This window comes from Ooceraea biroi, chromosome 9, assembly GCF_003672135.1.
Source record: "Ooceraea biroi isolate clonal line C1 chromosome 9, Obir_v5.4, whole genome shotgun sequence".
Classification (NCBI taxonomy): domain Eukaryota; kingdom Metazoa; phylum Arthropoda; class Insecta; order Hymenoptera; family Formicidae; genus Ooceraea; species Ooceraea biroi.
Window position 1 is genome coordinate 3,774,860 of NC_039514.1, and position 23,407 is coordinate 3,798,266.

The 23,407-nt window shown below is 40.6% G+C and overlaps 1 pseudogene; it reads left to right on the forward strand.

Annotated features, from left to right (window-relative positions):
- Positions 1-5,073: 5,073 nt before the first annotated feature.
- LOC113562577 lies at positions 5,074-7,569 on the forward strand (annotated as a pseudogene).
- The last annotated feature ends 15,838 nt before the right edge of the window (positions 7,570-23,407 follow it).

The window sequence follows — 23,407 nt, forward strand, 5'->3', positions numbered from 1 at the left end:
AGAATCGCGTATAGTCTAGAGAAGCGATCAGAACGTTCTCGAACAAACTAGAGACTTGATTAGGAGAACCTAGACTAGTCTAGAAAACGATTCAGATGTTCAAATGGTTCAACTTGTACCTCGTGCCGGGCGGAATTTTTTTATTTTTCACTTATCACTGTATTCGTTATTTAAACCACTATTTACACATTCCGTGGAGTATTTTCACTGCGCGCGCTACCCGAATTTGTTACGAGCCTAGTAAGCTGCCGAGAAAGAATTACTATGGTGCGTAAGTATACAATTGCATTCCTGCGAGTTACTATCGCTGACCGAAGAGAAGGATTAATGAAAATAACGTCGAATGTCTACAATATTGTAAAATTATTAGATTCGAACTATGAATATTCAACTTGAGAACGAAAAGAACGAAGTATCCTGTCCCAATGCTGAACGACTTGTGGAGCTTCGCGGAGAAGGGATCAGCGATGCCAGAAACATGATAGCATGTGGTGGGGATGGTCTCGCGACGACACGGACGCGACACGTAGATTGGTGCGTCGCGAGGCCATCCTCACACCATCCATGCTAACGAACCGTGGTGAAGAATCGCGAATAGTCTAAAGAAGCGATCAGAAGCTCTCGAACAATCTAGAGACTTGATCAAAAGAATTTAGACTGTCAGAGAGCGATTCAGATGTTCAAACAGAACCAAATGTTCATGAAAAGACAGAAGCGGACGGAAGAATCGCGTATAGTCTAGAGAAGCGATCAGAACGTTCTCGAACAAACTAGAGACTTGATTAGGAGAACCTAGACTAGTCTAGAAAACGATTCAGATGTTCAAATGGTTCAACTGTACCTCGTGCGGGCGGAATTTTTTATTTTTTCACTTATCACTGTATTCGTTACTTTAAACCACTTATTTACACATTCGGGAGTATTTTCACTGCGCGCGCTTACCCGAATTTGTTACGAGCCTAGTAAGCTGCCGAGAAAAGAATTACTATGGTGCGTAAGTATACAATTGCATTCCTGCGAGTTACTATCGCTGACCGAAGAGAAGGATTAATGAAAATAACGTCGAATGTCTACATTGTAAAATTATTAGATTCGAACTATGAATATTCAACTTACGAGAACGAAAAGAACGAAGTATCCTGTCCCAATGCTGAACGACTTGTGAGCTTCGTCAGCGGAGAAGGGATCAGCGATGCCAGAAACATGATAGCTGGTGGGATGATCTCGCGACGCACACGACGCGACACGTAGATTGGTGCGTCGCGAGGCCATCCTCACACCATCCATGCTAACGAACCGTGGTGAAGAATCGCGAATAGTCTAAAGAAGCGATCAGAAGCTCTCGAACAATCTAGAGACTTGATCAAAAGAATTTAGACTGGTCTAGAGAGCGATTCAGATGTTCAAACAGAACCAAATCATGAAAAGACAGAAGCGGACGGAAGAATCGCGTATAGTCTAGAGAAGCGATCAGAACGTTCTCGAACAAACTAGAGACTTGATTAGGAGAACCTAGACTAGTCTAGAAAACGATTCAGATGTTCAAATGGTTCAACTTGTACCTCGTCGGAATTTTTTTATTTTTCACTTATCACTGTATTCGTTACTTTAAACCACTTATTTACACATTCCGTGGAGTATTTTCACTGCGCGCGCTTACCCGAATTTGTTACGAGCCTAGTAAGCTGCGAGAAAAGAATTACTATGGTGCGTAAGTATACAATTGCATTCCTGCGAGTTACTATCGCTGACCGAAGAGAAGGATTAATGAAAATAACGTCGAATGTACTATTGTAAAATTATTAGATTCGAACTATGAATATTCAACTTACGAGAACGAAAAGAACGAAGTATCCTGTCCCAATGCTGAACGACTTGTGGAGCTTCGTCAGAGAAGGATCAGCGATGCCAGAAACATGATAGCATGTGGTGGGGATGGTCTCGCGACGCACACGGACGCGACACGTAGATTGTGCGTCGCGAGGCCATCCTCACACCATCCATGCTAACGAACCGTGGTGAAGAATCGCGAATAGTCTAAAGAAGCGATCAGAAGCTTCTCGAACAATCTAGAGACTTGATCAAAAGAATTTAGACTGGTCTAGAGAGCGATTCAGATGTTCAAACAGAACCAAATGTTCATGAAAAGACAGAAGCGGACGGAAGAATCGCGTATAGTCTAGAGAAGCGATCAGAACGTTCTCGAACAATCTAGAGACTTGATTAGGAGAACCTAGACTAGTCTAGAAAGCTATTCAGATGTTCGAACGGTTCAACTTGTATCGTGCGGGCGGGATGTTTTTCTTTTTCTCTTATCACTGTATTCGTTACTTTACACCGCTTATTTACACATTCTCTGGAGTATTTGCACTGCGCGCGCTTACACGAATTTGTTACAGGCCTAGTAAGCTGCCTAGAAAAGAATTGCTATGGTGTAAATATACAATTGCATTCCTGCGAGTTACTATCGCTGCCCGGAGAGAAGGATTAATGAAATACCGTCAGTAGGGAAGGATAGATTCTAACGCTGGATCTGAGTGGCTGAGTCAGGTGGAAGGGGGGATCGCGGACTATTCGCGAGAGGGGGTTTCGCGGACCTAACCCGCGGAGGGGAGACCGTGACATGTTTGCTGACCTAACCCGCGGAGGGGTGGACCGTGACATGTTTGCTGACCTAACCGCGGAGGGGCAAGGGGGGGAGAGCCACGCGATGTAATAGACACCTCATTGTACACAACATGTTTCGCGGTGACGTGATGTCGCGGACCTAACTCGCGGGAGGGGAGGGAGGGTCGCAGTGCATGATGCACGTGCATACTTGTCATACGCGATATGATTTGCTATCCGCTGATTCGCTCCAGGTGTTAATACCACTGACGCACGTTTTATCTCGCTTTCTATGTTCCTCTTATTGTTACTTACTCCTACTACTGTTACTGGAGGGGAGGGAGGGTCAGCGACATTTTCGCGAACTATTCGCGAACCCAACCGGAGCCACGTGCGCGATATAATAGAAACCCCCATTGTACACAACATATGTCAGGGTGGCGTGATGGAATGTGCATGATAGCATTCGTTACTAAGGAACCAATATCCAGCATCTCGGCACTTCCGCTGACCTGAGCCCGCGAGCGCCGTCCGGCTGCTATGAAATCGGATGAGTGGATGTTAAAGCACATCGCGTCCACGTGCGTGACGTAACCGATGCATCCTTCGATGACACGTTTCGCGGTGGAGGGGGTGAAACAAAATGCATATATAAAGTGAAAAGCGAATGTTAAAAATATTAGTTGTCAGTGGACTAAGCACGATTAGATCTGAAGAGAAGAAGCTAGAAGGAACAATGTGGAGCAAGAGACACATGGAGCAGAAGCGCGAACAGCAGCGTGGAAGCGAAGCTAGTAAGTATATTTAGCAATTGATATATGAAGCATGGATTTCTAATAGTTCTACATTATTTCTCCGCAGTGCTAATTCCACAGCGGGCGTCACTTCCGAAGCGCGTGATACTGCAGCATCGCAACCACAACGCCGATGACGATGCGTTCGTATCCTAGGAAGAAGATACGCATTGGCAACGACGGAACACAAGTATTTAGAAGTTGGCATAAACGTGAGACATGGTCCGAGTTACATGGAGATTGCTGTGGGAGACAAACGAGGGAATGAATTGATCCTCGGAATGGAAACCTGGAAAGGCCTCATGGAACATCAACATTTAATCCAGGAGTATTTTTCCAAAACTAATAAACGACCCGTAGATCCCATATATATCGGGCCATTAACTGTAGACTTTATTAAGTATAACAATACGAAGTGTGTTCGGTTCGAAGTAACAAACGTGCGATCAATAATGATGGAAGCTACACTAACAACTATGTTTAATCTCGATAAATGTATCGATTACATGTACAATTGGTTAGTAAGCTGCATCGACCATGTAGATTACAAGTACGAACAGTTCTGTAAGATCGCACGTAGCATTGATAATCCTAACGACATAACCGTTACCATACAAACAGCGAATACTTCGATGACAAGGAACTTATCGATTGTGAGTTATTAGCATTAGCGTTCTGAAAAAAGAACATTATTGTGTAATGTAAAACATAATATTGTGGAATAAAGTATGGAATAAAATAATATTTACTCCTAATCGTTGTAGTGCACTCCCAGTTTATTCGCATAGGTTAGATAAGTATCATAGAAGGTATCAAATGGCGCGAACACGTTCTGTGTAGCCTCATGAAACATTGCATCATGACATTGAGACACGTGCAACTAAGTTGCACATCTTGGGTAGCCTCACAAGATATTTTAGATGAGATAATGCAATTCTTCAACACGTTGCGTTAGAGCGAGATAAAGATATAGGGTGGTAGAGATCATATAATTAGGAAACGATATGCAACGCATAGCAGTATACGTGTCGGGAGTTCTGGATGATGCATCGGTCACGAAAGTCGAAAATGAAGACACTCACTCAAATAGAACAGGCCATTGTGGCATAATCATCGCGTGTGTCAACTTTGGGTGAATATTTCGCATGGACGCAACAGTGCGATGACTTCATCGAGAAATTGGAAGAACGCAATCGCGCCAAGCAGCCGCGACTCTTTATCGGATACAAACAATCCTTAGTGGCTCGAATCGCGCGGCTCGAGGGACTGAAGAAGCGATTAGAAAAACGCTTTATCCATATTGGTGGCGAGTATACAGGGTGGAATAACAGTGTTGAAGGACTCTCGTGGCGAGTGATAGAGACCGCGTTCGAAAGCCGCATTTTAACCGGTGCTGTGATAAATTCCGGCTATATTGAACCGCGGCGATTCTTGGAAGACGCTAGCATCATAGTGCTCGATCATGTGCAAACATTAATGAATGAACACGAAAGTGTGAAAGTAAATACCATGTTCAATGGCGAGTTTGTGGCGGGTGAGAAGATCGCCAATAAGAGTATCAATACGCGAAACCGAGCACTCTTTCGTACGTCCAATCTGAAAGAGTGATTCGCTCAATATGTTTCGAGTCCATCTTGGCGTCTCTCGAAGAGTTCCAGGAGCGCGACAGTGGATGGGCGTTGTCGCGTATACTGGACCTGACGGTTACATCAACAAGTATAACCCTATGCACGCTGGATGTCATGCCAAAGTACCGAAAGAGATTATGTTGAAGAGAGCAGTAATAAACATACAGAGTAACGATAACGCATGTTTTGCGTGGTCGGTGATCGCTGCTCTCTATCCGGCTGAAAGCAACGCGGAAAGGACAAACGGATATCCCGATTGTAAGTCAATATTAAGACTTGATGGCATTGAATTCCCTATGTCGTTGAAGCAAATAAACAAATTTGAGCTTCTGAACAATATATCGATAAATGTATATACCCCACTGGAGAAGAAGAACGAGGAAAAACTCACGGTCGTACCGATACGGCTCACTGATCAGAAGATGGATACGCATGTCAATCTGTTGTACATGCAGGATCCGCTGGACAACGTGGGGCATTTTGCGTACATAAAAAACTTATCCCGGCTGGTGAGCGCCCAACTGAGCAACAACAAACGAAAAAAATACATTTGCGATCGGTAAGTACAATATTATATTATAATGAATACACTCTCTGGGCCAGATTAAAGTAATTAACAGATCCTTACATTCATGCAGATGTCTGCACTACTTCTCCTCCAACAAGAGATTGGAGGCTCACTCTGTCGATTGCACAAAACTAAACGATTGTGCCATCGTTTTACCTAACGAGGACAAGGGCACAAGTGGCTGCGTTTCGACAACCACAGCAGGAAGGAGCGGATGCCGTTCGTCGTATACGCCGACTTGGAGTATGCATTGGAGAAGAGAGAAACGGAAAAATCCGGCACATACCCATATCACCATCACAAGGCATATAGTGCTGCGTACTACGTGCGGTGTTCATACGACAACTCATTATCCGCGTATCGATATCGTCGCGGCACCGACTGCATTTCGTGGTTTGTCGAAGAACTGAAAGCTCTAGCGTTTCGCGTAAAAGCAATTCTAACCGCTAATGTGCCCATGGAAAATCGGTAATTATTCAGTTTAGCGGCCTCACCTCAAAACTCGATGAAATTAGGCTCATTCGACGCGTTTTTGCATAAAACGAAAGGATCTGGCAGAAAAAAGTGTCGCTCTGCCACGCGAAGCGAGATATTAATCGTTAAAGTTGTCCACTTATTAGGTTAGGAAACCTGTCATACCGACGAAATGTAGTGACACGAGCATGCATGTGCGCATGCCTTTTAGTTACTTGTCGCTAGTAGAAGGCTCGTAATTTGAATTTTAGGTGTAAAACAAATCTTCCGTTATTTACTTTATAGTAAATTTAAAATTATTATTTTTAGTACTTTAGTTATATTTACATATGTCATAGGTTTGATTAGGTTAGTTTAAGTTTAAAATAATTTAAAAAAATAAGTTTTTCTGTTATAAACCTGTTCTTACAAAAATGTGCTTGTTAGTTAGGCGGACTGGCGTGTTAAAATTATTGAACTAAACAGTTGAACTACTTGAACTTGACTTTATCGTTGGAGCGTAATACAATACTGCCTGACCCTACTCGTGAGGGGATTGGCGAACTACTGAACTCGATTGCGTGTTAGCGACCGATCCTGTCTCGGTATGGTAGTCGAAATCGACTCGATAGCAACTTGAAAAACATGCGTCGATACAAGCGAGGAGAAGAGCGAAGCGTGCGGGAATGCCGTAAGCGTACGAGAATAATACATCTAATATTTCTCCGAACAAAACCTAAACTAACCTAACCAAACCTATAATTGTAATAGTAAATTTAATATTATTATATTTTTAGCAGTTTCGTTATATTTACATACGCCACAGCACAATGGGCCAGAAATCCGAAAACGTGGCCAAAAACAACCTTTCGAATTTTATCAAATCGATCATATCATCATATTATAGATACTTTGAAATAGTTATGATCCAAGTTTTTTAATGTTTCATCAATTACTGTTGATTTGACAGCACTGTGAAACCAAGCAGTATGTTATTACCATTGCTGCAATTAGTTTTTATAAATATCAAATATAATAAAGATTTCATACATTCTTAATAGGTAGAAATGTTGGGATCATTATAAATATGTTATTAAAATAAAAAAATCATATATATAATCATGATATGATAAAAACTATTTATATTTCTGACATTTTTCGATGCATTATTGAACTTTTCATAGCAATGCTAACTTTCGATTACTTATAACCGGTCATAACACGTCATATTAAAAAAAAGGAACATGAACGTATTCTATATTGTTGGATATTGAGTTAGTGACACAATAGTTTTGCTAGATGGCTCTGTAATAGGTCACTAGGTCACTAGACGCGCGTAGTAATACATGGATCGCGCGCTTCCTTCTTCTCGTTCGGTTCGTTATAAGAGTACGACGTGTATTTTATATATCTCTTAATAAATCGTTCTAGTACTTGTGATACACTAAGAGTCAAGTTATCTGTACACCCCAACAAAGGTTATGGGCCCAGAGCGCTCAGAGTAAGTGTACTGCGATAACGACGAAGAGTTCGTGAGTGCCAGACGGATTGTGTCTCGTGCGTCTTGTCGAGGATCGACGTGCAAGTCGGTAGCCATTTTTTGGTGCGCTGTACAAAGAAGAGAGAGAAGCACGGAGGCAACGATGTCGACTCTCAAGATTGAGTTCCCGACAACAGCGAAATTGCGGAAGGACAATTATAGACAGTGGCGTTTTGTAGTTGAACGTCATCTCAAGCATCATAAGGTATATGAATACATCGTTAGTGATACGAAACCGATTAAGAGAGATGGCGAAAGTGACGTCTCTTTCAAGCAACGGATGGACGTATGGTCATCGAAAAATAACCTCGCCGAGCTGATTATCGCAGGTAGTATTGAAGTAGATCAACAAGAGCATATTGAGTGCTGTGCTTCTGCGTATGAAATGTTTATAACCTTCGCACGTATTCATCAGCGTAGTGATCCGGCTAGTAAATTGACAGCCTCGACTCGTTTTCTTTAATATCGATATGAGGCAGGTACTGAGATGTCGAAGCACATTGCCAATGTGAAGATCTTAGCGAAGAAATGTGAGGATCTCGGAGACAAGCTGTCAGATTCGCAAATTATGGCGAAGCTTCTTCAAGGTTAACCGTCTAAGTATCGGAGTGTAGCAACAATCTGGCGAAATAAGGCTATAGCTGAATAGAAGATGACTGATTTATGTGCAATGCTCGAGCACGAGGAAGCTGCTCAGGATGTTGAGGATGAAGAATTGAGCAAAATGACACAGGAAGTATTACACGTGCGTGATGGAGATTCAAAGAAGAAAAATAAGTATAAGAGTAAGAAGCAATTGAAGAGTAACGACGGACGTTGTTACAACTGCAACGGTGTAGGTCACTATGCACGTGATTGTCGTAAGCCTAAGAAGATAAAATCTGCTGACGAAGATAGTAAGGTAAAGAAGAACACGAATGAAGTTTTGTCAGTCGAGAACAGCAACGTCAAGGATGTCGATGAATGGGTAGCTGATACAGGTGCATCAGCGCATATTACGGGACGTTGTGATTTGTATACGACATTCAAGTCGGTCAATCAGATTTTTCAACTTGCCGATGGATCAACAGTTGAGATAAAAGGAACAGGTGAGATAATGTTAGATTGTCTGATTTCAGATGAATGGAAGCCTGTAACATTGAAGGATATTGTTGTGTATATTCCTGGTTGGAGAAAGAATTTGTTTAGTCTCGGATCAGCAGAAAAATATGGTACAACAGTCAGTATTCAGAATGGAACAATGCTGATTAAGAAAGGTAATAAAGTTGTTGCCATGGCGAAACGAGCTCACAACAATACATTCCGGATGAAGATGCGGAAACAGGTTTCAGTTCAAGGAGAAGCGTACTTGGTTGCTGATGTTCAAACATGGCATGAACGACTCGGTCATATCAGTGTCAAAGCTGTACGTGAGATGGCCAAGTAGAAATTACTCGATGGTGTAGAAGTTCCAAACAATATTCAACTACTTTGTGAAGGATGTGGTCTTGGTAAGACTCACAGGCGTTCTTTTAAGACAGTTAACGACAAACCGCAAGTTAAACCTGGAGAGATGATTTACACCGACGTATGTGGATCTTGGAAATCATCGTCTTTTAGCGGAAAGAAGTATTTTATTTAATTTAAAGACGAAGCGACAGGTTTTCGGTTCGTATATTTTATGAAGCACAAGAATGAAGCCTTTGAGATGTTCCAGAAATTCGAGGCATTAGTTGAGCGCAAGTGGGAGCGTGAGATAAAAGTTTTACACAGTGACAATGGACTTGAGTACAACAATGCCAAATTTAACAGATATTTGGAACGAAAAGGAATTGTGGTTGAGTGAACGGCACCCTACACACCAGAACAAAATGGTCAAGTTGAACGAGATAATCGAACCATAACAGAGAGTGCACGGTCAATGTTGGCTGCTAAAGGTTTTGACGAGCATTATTGGGCAGAAGCTGTAAATTGTGCAGTCTATATTTTGAATCGATCGCCAACGAAGCAGACACCAGGTTCAACACCATTTGAACAATGGACTGGAAAAAAGGCTACAATGAAGCATGTTCGAACGTTTGGATCTATTGCTTATGCATACGTTCCAGGAGTCAAACGAAGTAAGTGGCAACCAAAAGGTCGTAAATTACTGTTGGTTGGCTATGAAAATGACTCGAACAACTATCGACTTGTGGATCAATCAACGATGAAGATTGTCATATCGGCTAATGTGGTCTTTCCTGAAGATACTGCATGTGAAGTTGTTGAAGATGATTCACCGATGCAACTTATGATTGATCAGACAAATCAAGAACAAGATTAGCCCACTGAATCTGAATCTGAAGATGAAGATGAAGAGGAAAGCTATTCTGAGTATGAGACTCCACCAAGTACTACAAGAGCACTACGAGATCGTTCACAGATTAAACCACCGATTCGGTTTGAAGCTAACTTCATTGAACTTGATGAGCCAACGACATACGAAGAGGCTATGAATAGCAAGGATGCAAGCAAGTGGAAACAAGCGATTGAAGAAGAAGTTCAAGCGTTGAAAAAGAATAATACTTGGATTGCAGCTGAATTACCAAAGGACCAGAAACCTATCTCTGCCAAATGGGTGTTTAAAATTAAACGAAATGCCCATGGTGAAGTGGATCAGTATAAGGCAAGACTGGTGGCACGCGGATTTAGTCAACGAGAAGGTATCGACTACTCTGAAACATTTTCTCCTGTAGTTCGATATGAGAGTGTTCGAACCTTATTAGCAGAGGCTGCTACGGAAAAACTCGAAATTGGTCAATTTGACGTTAAGACTGCGTTTCTTAATGGAGAGCTAGATGAAGAAATTTTTATTGAACTGCTAGAAGGAATTCAAGCTAAGAATAAGACTGTCAAGCTTCAACGATCACTCTATGGTCTAAAGCAAGCACCTCGCCAGTGGAATAAATGTTTTAATAAGTTCTTGACTCGTTACAAATTTAAGGCTAGTCCTGCTGACAGATGTGTATATCGAGGACGAATAGATGGCTCGATGGTACTGCTAGGAATATACGTTAATGACGGACTAGTGTTAGCTGAGAAACGAGAGGTGATCGACGTAATCTTGAAAGCTCTAAAGGACGAATTCGAAGTCACTATTAGGATAGGTGACTATTTTGTAGGCATAGAAATTCAACGAGATGCTGATACAGGAAACATCAAGATTCATCAGACGCAATATATCAAGCGAATCTTGGAGCGTTTTGGAATGAGTGATGCAAAATCAGTAAATGTTCCAGCTGACCCGAATGTTCATATAATGTCAAATACAGACAAGGATCCTGTCATGTTAAAGGTACCATATCGTTAGGCAGTGGGATCCTTAATGTTTGCAGCAGTGGTTACTCGACCAGATATCATGTATGCGGTTTCAAGAGTGAGTCAGCATCTGGCTAATCCTTCTATGGAGCACTGGAAAGCAGTTAAGAAGATATTTCGGTATCTAAAGGCAACCAGTGATTTTGGGATTATTTATACTTCAACGGGAAACAACCAACTTATTGCATACAGTGATGCTGATTACGCCAATAATGTGGAGAATCGGAAGTCTATCTCTGGAGCAATATTACAGCTGGCTGGAGTGCCAGTTTTGTGGATGAGTCGTCGTCAGAGTATCGTCGCTCAATCTACGACTGAAGCTAAGTACGTCGTAGCAGCGGACACAACCAAGGAGGTTTTATGGCTACGAACATTACTTGATAGTATTGGTTTCAAACAGAGAGAAACATTATTTCGTATAGATAACCAAGGTACAGTTAAATTGTCTAGTGGTACAGAATTGTATCGTCGAACTAAGCATATAGATGTACGGTTTCATTTAGTTCGGGATCATGTACTAAAGAAAGACATTGTTGTAGAATTTGTACCTACCGATCAGCAATTGACTGATATTATGACTAAAGGACTTTTTTGTGAGAAATTTCGTATAATGCGTTCAGCTTTAAATATGAGTTAATTTGTTTAACTGGTTAATTGTGTTCCTAACTAGTGGGAGTGTTGGATATTGAGTTAGTGATACAATAGTTTTGATAGATGGCTCTGTAATAGGTTACTAGGCACGCGTAGTAATACATGGATCGCGCGCTTCCTTCTTCTCGTTCGGTTCGTTATAAGAGTACGACGTGTATTTTATATATCTCTTAATAAATCGTTCTAGTACTTGTGATACACTAAGAGTCAAGTTATCTGTACACCCCAACATATGTTATACAGTATAACGTACATATGCTCATTTTTGTTCCTTTTGATGTTACTAAGAAAACAATGTATAAACATGACAGCGCACGTAACCGTCACGTCGCGCGAATCGTCATGGACGCGAGCGCGGCGCGGCATTACCTACGCGCGCATAATGAGTTTCTCTGTTTAGTGTTCAGATGTTAACATGTCCATTTTACACTCTTTCGTGGAGCTGTAAAGACACTGGCGCTTTCAGAGATTGTTTCAGCTCGCAATACTGTACAAAATAACCTTGTTATTTTCAATCGCATATATTAATAGTATTAGTCATTTATTTCCTTCATTCACTCTTTTCATGGTTTTATTTAGCTAAAATTTAATTGTACTTTTCACACATTTCTTCTTATTCAATTTAAAAGCAACGCAAAGTTTTATAATGACACTAAAGTTTACAAAAAGAGAAATCTTGAATGTAATTTTAAAAGATGGAAGTGTAGACTCTGGAGTTACATACATTTTATCAAAAATGGATTTGCGCGATGACAATGTTCATCCTCAAGGGAAAGAAGAGTTAAAATCACTTATATCTTCACTTAGAACGAGACGTAATTCTAAATTTCAGGCTGCGAGAAGAATAAAAAGCAGATTTGAAATGAAAAATGCACAATGGTTAGATTCAGAATTTGTATTTGATTATCGTAAATTAATCGTCGATGACAATAATGAGAAATTGGAAATATTAAGTTCAACTGCAGGTCCTGGTCGTCCAACAATTGATTTTAGCAATATGTCTGATCGTTCGAAACGTCGAGATGCCTGTAAGATAAGTACCGCGTTAAAAAATAATGCCCAGAGAATCCTGAACCCATGTCGTTATGCTGCAAACTATTCAGGTGATCAAGAGCTTAATGCGATTCTCGATGAAGTTGCAGCAAGTCCAACAAAAATAAAGAAATTAATAGACACCCCTTAAATTGTACTTAAACCGAAGACTCCGATAGAAGCTTTGCAATTCATACTGAAGAATTCTATGTCTAAAAGAGTTTATATGGATATGCGATTAGAGTCCAAATTATCTGGAGCCGACATTTGGCCAACGTATAATGTCGTGAGAGAAGCTAAATCGCAATGTAGACCATCGAAAGAAGACATTGTTATCAGCGAGAAGAAAGCACATGTATCCCTCCAATCTTTATTAGAACATACAGCACGAAGATTAGTTAAATTGCAGTCCAATGTAATTATTCAGAATATGCAAAATACTAATGTTCTTGTTACAGACGCTGTTTTAATATGTTCATGGGGATTTGATGGTAGTTCTGGTTACTCTGCTTATAAACAATCATATGCATGTACAGATGGAAATCCGAATGAAGATGAAAACCTATTTGTTACTTCTATGATTCCACTACGATTGACAACACTAATGCAATTTTGTGAAATAACCGTATTTCTCAATCTGCAAGCTTTTGCAGGTCTATTTCATTAAACTTTGTGCGGGAATCGCGGGATGTTGTTTTAAAACAGAAAAGTGAGATTGAGGAGCAAATAAGGAATTTAAAAGTCGTAGAAATTAAACTAGATGATGTTTATTGTACTTGTATACATTTTTCTCTATTTTTAACATTAATAGATGAAAAGGTGTTAAATATTATCACAAATACTACATCGATGCAGACTTGCCCAATTTGCCATGCGACTCCTAAACAATTCAATAATATTTCTAATAAGAAAACAGGTACCTTTTTGCCTAATCCCAATTCGCTTCAGTATGGTATCAGTCCTCTTCATGCCTGGATAAGAATTTTCGAATGTGTTCTACACATTTCATTAGAATAGATATGAAAGTCTGGCAAGTGAGAAGTAATGAACAGAAAGCCATTTTTGTGAAACGGAAAAAGTTAATTCAACAAATCTTATGGGAGAAGATGGGTTTAATTGTGGATAAACCAAAAGTCGAAGGCTATGGTACTACTAATGACGGAAATACGGCACGTCGAGCTTTCGAAAATCAAACTCTCCTTGCTCAATATCTTGATCTGAATTGTCAATTACTTTGTAACTTCAAAACGATTTTAGTCGCTTTATCGTCTCATCTTCCAATAGATCCAGTTAGATTTGACAAATTGTGTATGGCAACTGTTCAAATTTATATCGATCAGTATTCTTGGTTTCCCATGTCTTCGACTTTGCATAAAATTCTTATGCACGGAGCACAGATTATAAGTACAAGTGTATTACCTGTTGGAATGTTGGGTGAAGAAGGATCTGAAGCACGTAATAAGCATTATAAAAATTATAGGCGGTTTCATAGTAGACAACACTCTCGTCAATTAAATCTACACGATGTATTTTATAGAGCAATGGATACATCGGATCCAATAATAGCTACTCTAAAGCTTAATTCACAAGTTAAGAAAATCAAAGAGCTATCATTTTCACAGGATATAAGAGATTTATTGTACATTTCTGATGTTGAAGCAACGATGACAAGCAGCAATAATGAACAAAGTGATACCATGAATTTGCCGGGCCTTTCTGAAACTTTTGAATTTTTAGATGACACGGTATTATCGGATGACGAAGAGCAAAATACAAAACTTTCAGACAAATATGAAGAGCCTACCACCAAAGATTCTCTTTAAATGAAAAATTAAATAATAATTTTTAAATATTTTATGAACTTCAAAGCACCCCGGTTCGTGAGATGCAAGGGGATTCATGGTAAAGAAAGCATCTTGGTAATAATCATCTTTATTAAAAAGTTATTAATAAAACGAGCGTCGATTAAAATGTTTTGAAGATTATTTAGAGTGCTGTTCTTGATAACATATCTCAAGGTCAAGATGATTAGAAATGACACTAAATTACCTAAAAATTAATAAATGTTTTTTACCATTATTTTGGATACTATAATAAGTATTTTTAGTGCTTCTGTCCGCCATTTTGGACCCGTCATTTTAAATTTCTAAATTTTGAATTCAAATTCGAATTCAGCGATCCTAGAAACCCTTAGATACCAAATTACATTACAATTGAAGCACTTTTAGTATTTTGGCCAGGTTCTTAGGTTTGCTGGCCCACTGTGCATAGGTTTGGTTAGGTTAGTTTAGGTTTATAACAGAAAAACTTATTTTTTATATTATTTTAAACTTAAACTAACCTAACCAAACCTATAGTGTATGTGAATATAACGAAACTGCTAAAAATATAATAATATTAAATTTACTATTACAATTATAGGTTTGGTTAGGTTAGTTTAGGTTTATAACACAAAAACTTATTGTTTTATATTATTTTAAACCTAAACTAACCTAACCAAACCTATGTCATATGTAAATATAACTAAACTACTAAAAATAATAATTTTAAATTTACTATAAAGTAAATAACGGGAGATTTGAAATTAATATCAATACATATAAATACATTATTAGTTGCATAAATACAATTTACTAAAATATATAAATATACTATATAAATATACATAATTGCACAAAAAGACTAGTAGATGTTTTAATACAGCACGATGTCCTAGCGTCTACAATGAAATGTAATAAATATGATAACGATATTAATATCGACAAAATAACATTATAGTACCAATGTATGTGTCTATGTATGTGTGTATATGTGGTGTGTGTGTGTGTGTGTGTGTATGTGTGTGTCTATGTGTGTGTGAAAACGAAACTTCTTCATGCAGTGCTACGTGGTTCTTCGGACGTTCCTGGCTGATCCTCGGAAGTGACTAATGGAGGATACATTTTTGCGATTAAATCAAAAAAGATTTCGATGCGTTCCAGCCGACTATAGACGCGTTTGAACAGAAATTCGGACAAATATCCAATGACGTGGTCGGATCTGGTTCCATATCTTGGAATATTTCCCCGAACTTCTCTCCAAATACGCTCTATGTGCTGAGTATGCGCACCTGTAAATTTAAAAAATATATTAGAACGTATGATACATATTAATCGTTTTTTGTTAATTACTTTTACCAACCTACATCGTTATTCGTAATATATATTAACAATTTTAAACATGTCTCACCAGTTTCTGGATCGACAAAGTTGTAGGAATGGTTGACTGTTAAATGTTGGAATCCCTCATTGTTTAAACAATTATAGGACTTCCAACAGTCTGAAATAATTGTTGTTCCTGGTAGTATCCATTCCTTTATACACTCCAGGAGTGTATTTTCTGTCCGATCCTCCACTGGCACGATAAAAATCTTTTTTGATTCTCGCTCGTATCCTCCAAAAATCCAATTCCTTTTCACAAGTCGACCACGATTGTACTTCCGTTTGCCAATCTTTGCTTCATCGATTTCTACTGTGCGTCCTGGGCCCCCAAGTTTTTCATTTTGATTTTCAGCTCAGAACACACAGACCTATAAATACAAATAATATTAAAATTTTATATTTTATACACTACTTAATCTTTCTTATGTACATATATGTTGAGATTTTAATTGAATAAACAGCAGGTTGCGATTGACAAAGTAACTTTTATTCAGACAAGACTATACGTGTGTGCTATACAACGGCTCTAGCACGAGTGAGCTCACTTTGGGCGGAAAGGATATCGCAAACATGATCGGCGCATGATCAGTCTATCGATCTAGATCATTTGGGAATTATAGATTGCTATCGTCAAATCCGTTGAGCCTACAGCCGGGATACATAATATTATTTGACTCTTCAGTTCTCTCACTCAAGCTCTCTCTCTCACTCATTCATATCACACGTATTTGCACACATTCGTTTGTGAGATACACTTATGATTCCTGAAGCGCGAATAAACGTACTTATTTAACAATATACAATGTGATTCTTAAAATATATGAAAATATAATTACCTCTCGGCAAAAATTAAACCAATCAACAATCGTAGCCGACACGACGCCAGTTTCGTCCTGTGTGTCATCTTGACGCGGATGTCGCAACATTAAAAAGCGTGCAACAATTTTACAAATTGTTGCCACGTCAAGATGACTTCTGTTGAACCACGTATTTTTCATAGCACTTCTTTAAAGTCACACTGCACGGAGACACGTTTCTTATGTTTGTTCTTTATTGAGTACATGTTTCTACATCGGTACCATAATGTTATTTTATCGATATTACTATCGTTACCACATTTATTACATTTAATTGTAGATGCTAAGACACCGTGCTGTATTAAAACATCTACTAGTCCTTCTGTATTATACGTAAGATGCTCAAATTCGATGAGGCTCAACATCGTGCGTGCGAATTGCAACCTCAGGAATAACAATAACATTTTTGCATTTCATTTGTTTTACACCTAAAATTCAAATTACGAGCCTTCTACTAGCGACAAGTAACTAAAAGGCATGCGCACATGCATGCTCGTGTCACTACATTTCGTCGGTATGACAGGTTTCCTAACCTAATAAGTGGACAACTTTAACGATTAATATCTCGCTTCGCGTGGCAGAGCGACACTTTTTTCTGCCAGATCCTTTCGTTTTATGCAAAAACGCGTCGAATGAGCCTAATTTCATCGAGTTTTGAGGTGAGGCCGCTAAACTGAATAATTACCGATTTTCCATGGGCACATTAGCGGTTAGAATTGCTTTTACGCGAAACGCTAGAGCTTTCAGTTCTTCGACAAACCACGAAATGCAGTCGGTGCCGCGACGATATCGATACGCGGATAATGAGTTGTCGTATGAACACCGCACGTAGTACGCAGCACTATATGCCTTGTGATGGTGATATGGGTATGTGCCGGATTTTTCCGTTTCTCTCTTCTCCAATGCATACTCCAAGTCGGCGTATACGACGAACGGCATCCGCTCCTTCCTGCTGTGGTTGTCGAAACGCAGCCACTTGTGCCCTTGTCCTCGTTAGGTAAAACGATGGCACAATCGTTTAGTTTTGTGCAATCGACAGAGTGAGCCTCCAATCTCTTGTTGGAGGAGAAGTAGTGCAGACATCTGCATGAATGTAAGGATCTGTTAATTACTTTAATCTGGCCCAGAGAGTGTATTCATTATAATATAATATTGTACTTACCGATCGCAAATGTATTTTTTTCGTTTGTTGTTGCTCAGTTGGGCGCTCACCAGCCGGGATAAGTTTTTTATGTACGCAAAATGCCCCACGTTGTCCAGCGGATCCTGCATGTACAACAGATTGACATGCGTATCCATCTTCTGATCAGTGAGCCGTATCGGTACGACCGTGAGTTTTTCCTCGTTCTTCTTCTCCAGTGGGGTATATACATTTATCGATATATTGTTCAGAAGCTCAAATTTGTTTATTTGCTTCAACGACATAGGGAATTCAATGCCATCAAGTCTTAATATTGACTTACAATCGGGATATCCGTTTGTCCTTTCCGCGTTGCTTTCAGCCGGATAGAGAGCAGCGATCACCGACCACGCAAAACATGCGTTATCGTTACTCTGTATGTTTATTACTGCTCTCTTCAACATAATCTCTTTCGGTACTTTGGCATGACATCCAGCGTGCATAGGGTTATACTTGTTGATGTAACCGTCAGGTCCAGTATACGCGACAACGCCCATCCACTGTCGCGCTCCTGGAACTCTTCGAGAGACGCCAAGATGGACTCGAAAACATATTGAGCGAATCACTCTTTCAGATTGGACGTACGAAAGAGTGCTCGGTTTCGCGTATTGATACTCTTATTGGCGATCTTCTCACCCGCCACAAACTCGCCATTGAACATGGTATTTACTTTCACACTTTCGTGTTCATTCATTAATGTTTGCACATGATCGAGCACTATGATGCTAGCGTCTTCCAAGAATCGCCGCGGTTCAATATAGCCGGAATTTATCACAGCACCGGTTAAAATGCGGCTTTCGAACGCGGTCTCTATCACTCGCCACGAGAGTCCTTCAACACTGTTATTCCACCCTGTATACTCGCCACCAATATGGATAAAGCGTTTTTCTAATCGCTTCTTCAGTCCCTCGAGCCGCGCGATTCGAGCCACTAAGGATTGTTTGTATCCGATAAAGAGTCGCGGCTGCTTGGCGCGATTGCGTTCTTCCAATTTCTCGATGAAGTCATCGCACTGTTGCGTCCATGCGAAATATTCACCCAAAGTTGACACACGCGATGATTATGCCACAATGGCCTGTTCTATTTGAGTGAGTGTCTTCATTTTCGACTTTCGTGACCGATGCATCATCCAGAACTCCCGACACGTATACTGCTATGCGTTGCATATCGTTTCCTAATTATATGATCTCTACCACCCTATATCTTTATCTCGCTCTAACGCAACGTGTTGAAGAATTGCATTATCTCATCTAAAATATCTTGTGAGGCTACCCAAGATGTGCAACTTAGTTGCACGTGTCTCAATGTCATGATGCAATGTTTCATGAGGCTACACAGAACGTGTTCGCGCCATTTGATACCTTCTATGATACTTATCTAACCTATGCGAATAAACTGGGAGTGCACTACAACGATTAGGAGTAAATATTATTTTATTCCATACTTTATTCCACAATATTATGTTTTACATTACACAATAATGTTCTTTTTTCAGAACGCTAATGCTAATAACTCACAATCGATAAGTTCCTTGTCATCGAAGTATTCGCTGTTTTGTATGGTAACGGTTATGTCGTTAGGATTATCAATGCTACGTGCGATCTTACAGAACTGTTCGTACTTGTAATCTACATGGTCGATGCAGCTTACTAACCAATTGTACATGTAATCGATACATTTATCGAGATTAAACATAGTTGTTAGTGTAGCTTCCATCATTATTGATCGCACGTTTGTTACTTCGAACCGAACACACTTCGTATTGTTATACTTAATAAAGTCTACAGTTAATGGCCCGATATATATGGGATCTACGGGTCGTTTATTAGTTTTGGAAAAATACTCCTGGATTAAATGTTGATGTTCCATGAGGCCTTTCCAGGTTTCCATTCCGAGGATCAATTCATTCCCTCGTTTGTCTCCCACAGCAATCTCCATGTAACTCGGACCATGTCTCACGTTTATGCCAACTTCTAAATACTTGTGTTCCGTCGTTGCCAATGCGTATCTTCTTCCTAGGATACGAACGCATCGTCATCGGCGTTGTGGTTGCGATGCTGCAGTATCACGCGCTTCGGAAGTGACGCCCGCTGTGGAATTAGCACTGCGGAGAAATAATGTAGAACTATTAGAAATCCATGCTTCATATATCAATTGCTAAATATACTTACTAGCTTCGCTTCCACGCTGCTGTTCGCGCTTCTGCTCCATGTGTTCTTGCTCCACATTGTTCCTTCTAGCTTCTTCTCTTCAGATCTAATCGTGCTTAGTCCACTGAACAACTAATATTTTTAACATTCGCTTTTCACTTTATATATGCATTTTGTTTCACCCCCTCCACCGCGAAACGTGTCATCGAAGGATGCATCGGTTACGTCACGCACGTGGACGCGATGTGCTTTAACATCCACTCATCCGATTTCATAGCAGCCGGACGGCGCTCGCGGGCTCAGGTCAGCGGAAGTGCCGAGATGCTGGATATTGGTTCCTTAGTAACGAATGCTATCATGCACATTCCATCACGCCACCCTGACATATGTTGTGTACAATGGGGGTTTCTATTATATCGCGCACGTGGCTCCGGTTGGGTTCGCGAATAGTTCGCGAAAATGTCGCTGCGACCCTCCCTCCCCTCCCGTGAGTAACAGTAGTAGGAGTAAGTAACAATAAGAGGAACATAGAAAGCGAGATAAAACGTGCGTCAGTGGTATTAACACCTGGAGCGAATCAGCGGATAGCAAATCATATCGCGTATGACAAGTATGCACGTGCATCATGCACTGCGACCCTCCCTCCCCTCCCGCGAGTTAGGTCCGCGACATCACGTCACCCGCGAAACATGTTGTGTACAATGAGGTGTCTATTACATCGCGCACGTGGCTCTCCCCCCCTTGCCCCTCCGCGGGTTAGGTCAGCAAACATGTCACGGTCCACCCCTCCGCGGGTTAGGTCAGCAAACATGTCACGGTCTCCCTCCCGCGGGTTAGGTCCGCGAAAACCCCCTCTCGCGAATAGTCCGCGATCCCCCCTTCCACCTGACTCAGCCACTCAGATCCCAGCGTTAGAATCTGCTATCCTTCCCTACTGACGGTATTTTCATTAATCCTTCTCTCCGGGCAGCGATAGTAACTCGCAGGAATGCAATTGTATATTTACGCACCATAGCAATTCTTTTCTAGGCAGCTTACTAGGCCTGTAACAAATTCGTGTAAGCGCGCGCAGTGCAAATACTCCAGAGAATGTGTAAATAAGCGGTGTAAAGTAACGAATACAGTGATAAGAGAAAAAAGAAAAACATCCCGCCCGGCACGATGTACAAGTTGAACCGTTCGAACATCTGAATAGCTTTCTAGACTAGTCTAGGTTCTCCTAATCAAGTCTCTAGATTGTTCGAGAACGTTCTGATCGCTTCTCTAGACTATACGCGATTCTTCCGTCCGCTTCTGTCTTTTCATGAACATTTGGTTCTGTTTGAACATCTGAATCGCTCTCTAGACAGTCTAAATTCTTTTGATCAAGTCTCTAGATTGTTCGAGAAGCTTCTGATCGCTTCTTTAGACTATTCGCGATTCTTCACCACGGTTCGTTAGCATGGATGGTGTGAGGATGGCCTCGCGACGCACCAATCTACGTGTCGCGTCCGTGTGCGTCGCGAGACCATCCCCACCACATGCTATCATGTTTCTGGCATCGCTGATCCCTTCTCCGCTGACGAAGCTCCACAAGTCGTTCAGCATTGGGACAGGATACTTCGTTCTTTTCGTTCTCGTAAGTTGAATATTCATAGTTCGAATCTAATAATTTTACAATATTGTAGACATTCGACGTTATTTTCATTAATCCTTCTCTTCGGTCAGCGATAGTAACTCGCAGGAATGCAATTGTATACTTACGCACCATAGTAATTCTTTTCTCGCAGCTTACTAGGCTCGTAACAAATTCGGGTAAGCGCGCCGCAGTGAAAATACTCCACGGAATGTGTAAATAAGTGGTTTAAAGTAACGAATACAGTGATAAGTGAAAAAATAAAAAAATTCCGCCCGGCACGAGGTACAAGTTGAACCATTTGAACATCTGAATCGTTTTCTAGACTAGTCTAGGTTCTCCTAATCAAGTCTCTAGTTTGTTCGAGAACGTTCTGATCGCTTCTCTAGACTATACGCGATTCTTCCGTCCGCTTCTGTCTTTCATGAACATTTGGTTCTGTTTGAACATCTGAATCGCTCTCTAGACCAGTCTAAATTCTTTTGATCAAGTCTCTAGATTGTTCGAGAAGCTTCTGATCGCTTCTTTAGACTATTCGCGATTCTTCACCACGGTTCGTTAGCATGGATGGTGTGAGGATGGCCTCGCGACGCACCAATCTACGTGTCGCGTCCGTGTGCGTCGCGAGATCATCCCCACCACATGCTATCATGTTTCTGGCATCGCTGATCCTTCTCCGCTGACGAAGCTCCACAAGTCGTTCAGCATTGGGACAGGATACTTCGTTCTTTTCGTTCTCGTAAGTTGAATATTCATAGTTCGAATCTAATAATTTTACAATATTGTAGACATTCGACGTTATTTTCATTAATCCTTCTCTTCGGTCAGCGATAGTAACTCGCAGGAATGCAATTGTATACTTACGCACCATAGTAATTCTTTTCTCGGCAGCTTACTAGGCTCGTAACAAATTCGGGTAAGCGCGCGCAGTGAAAATACTCCACGGAATGTGTAAATAAGTGGTTTAAAGTAACGAATACAGTGATAAGTGAAAAAATAAAAAAATTCCGCCCGGCACGAGGTACAAGTTGAACCATTTGAACATCTGAATCGTTTCTAGACTAGTCTAGGTTCTCCTAATCAAGTCTCTAGTTTGTTCGAGAACGTTCTGATCGCTTCTCTAGACTATAGCGATTCTTCCGTCCGCTTCTGTCTTTTCATGAACATTTGGTTCTGTTTGAACATCTGAATCGCTCTCTAGACCAGTCTAAATTCTTTTGATCAAGTCTCTAGATTGTTCGAGAAGCTTCTGATCGCTTCTTTAGACTATTCGCGATTCTTCACCACGGTTCGTTAGCATGGATGGTGTGAGGATGGCCTCGCGACGCACCAATCTACGTGTCGCGTCCGTGCGCGTCGCGAGATCATCCCCACACATGCTATCATGTTTCTGGCATCGCTGATCCCTTCTCCGCTGACGAAGCTCCACAAGTCGTTCAGCATTGGGACAGGGATACTTCGTTCTTTTCGTTCTCGTAAGTTGAATATTCATAGTTCGAATCTAATAATTTTACAATATTGTAGACATTCGACGTTATTTTCATTAATCCTTCTCTTCGGTCAGCGATAGTAACTCGCAGGAATGCAATTGTATACTTACGCACCATAGTAATTCTTTTCTCGGCAGCTTACTAGGCTCGTAACAAATTCGGGTAAGCGCGCGCAGTGAAAATACTCCACGGAATGTGTAAATAAGTGGTTTAAAGTAACGAATACAGTGATAAGTGAAAAAATAAAAAAATTCCGCCCGGCACGAGGTACAAGTTGAACCATTTGAACATCTGAATCGTTTTCTA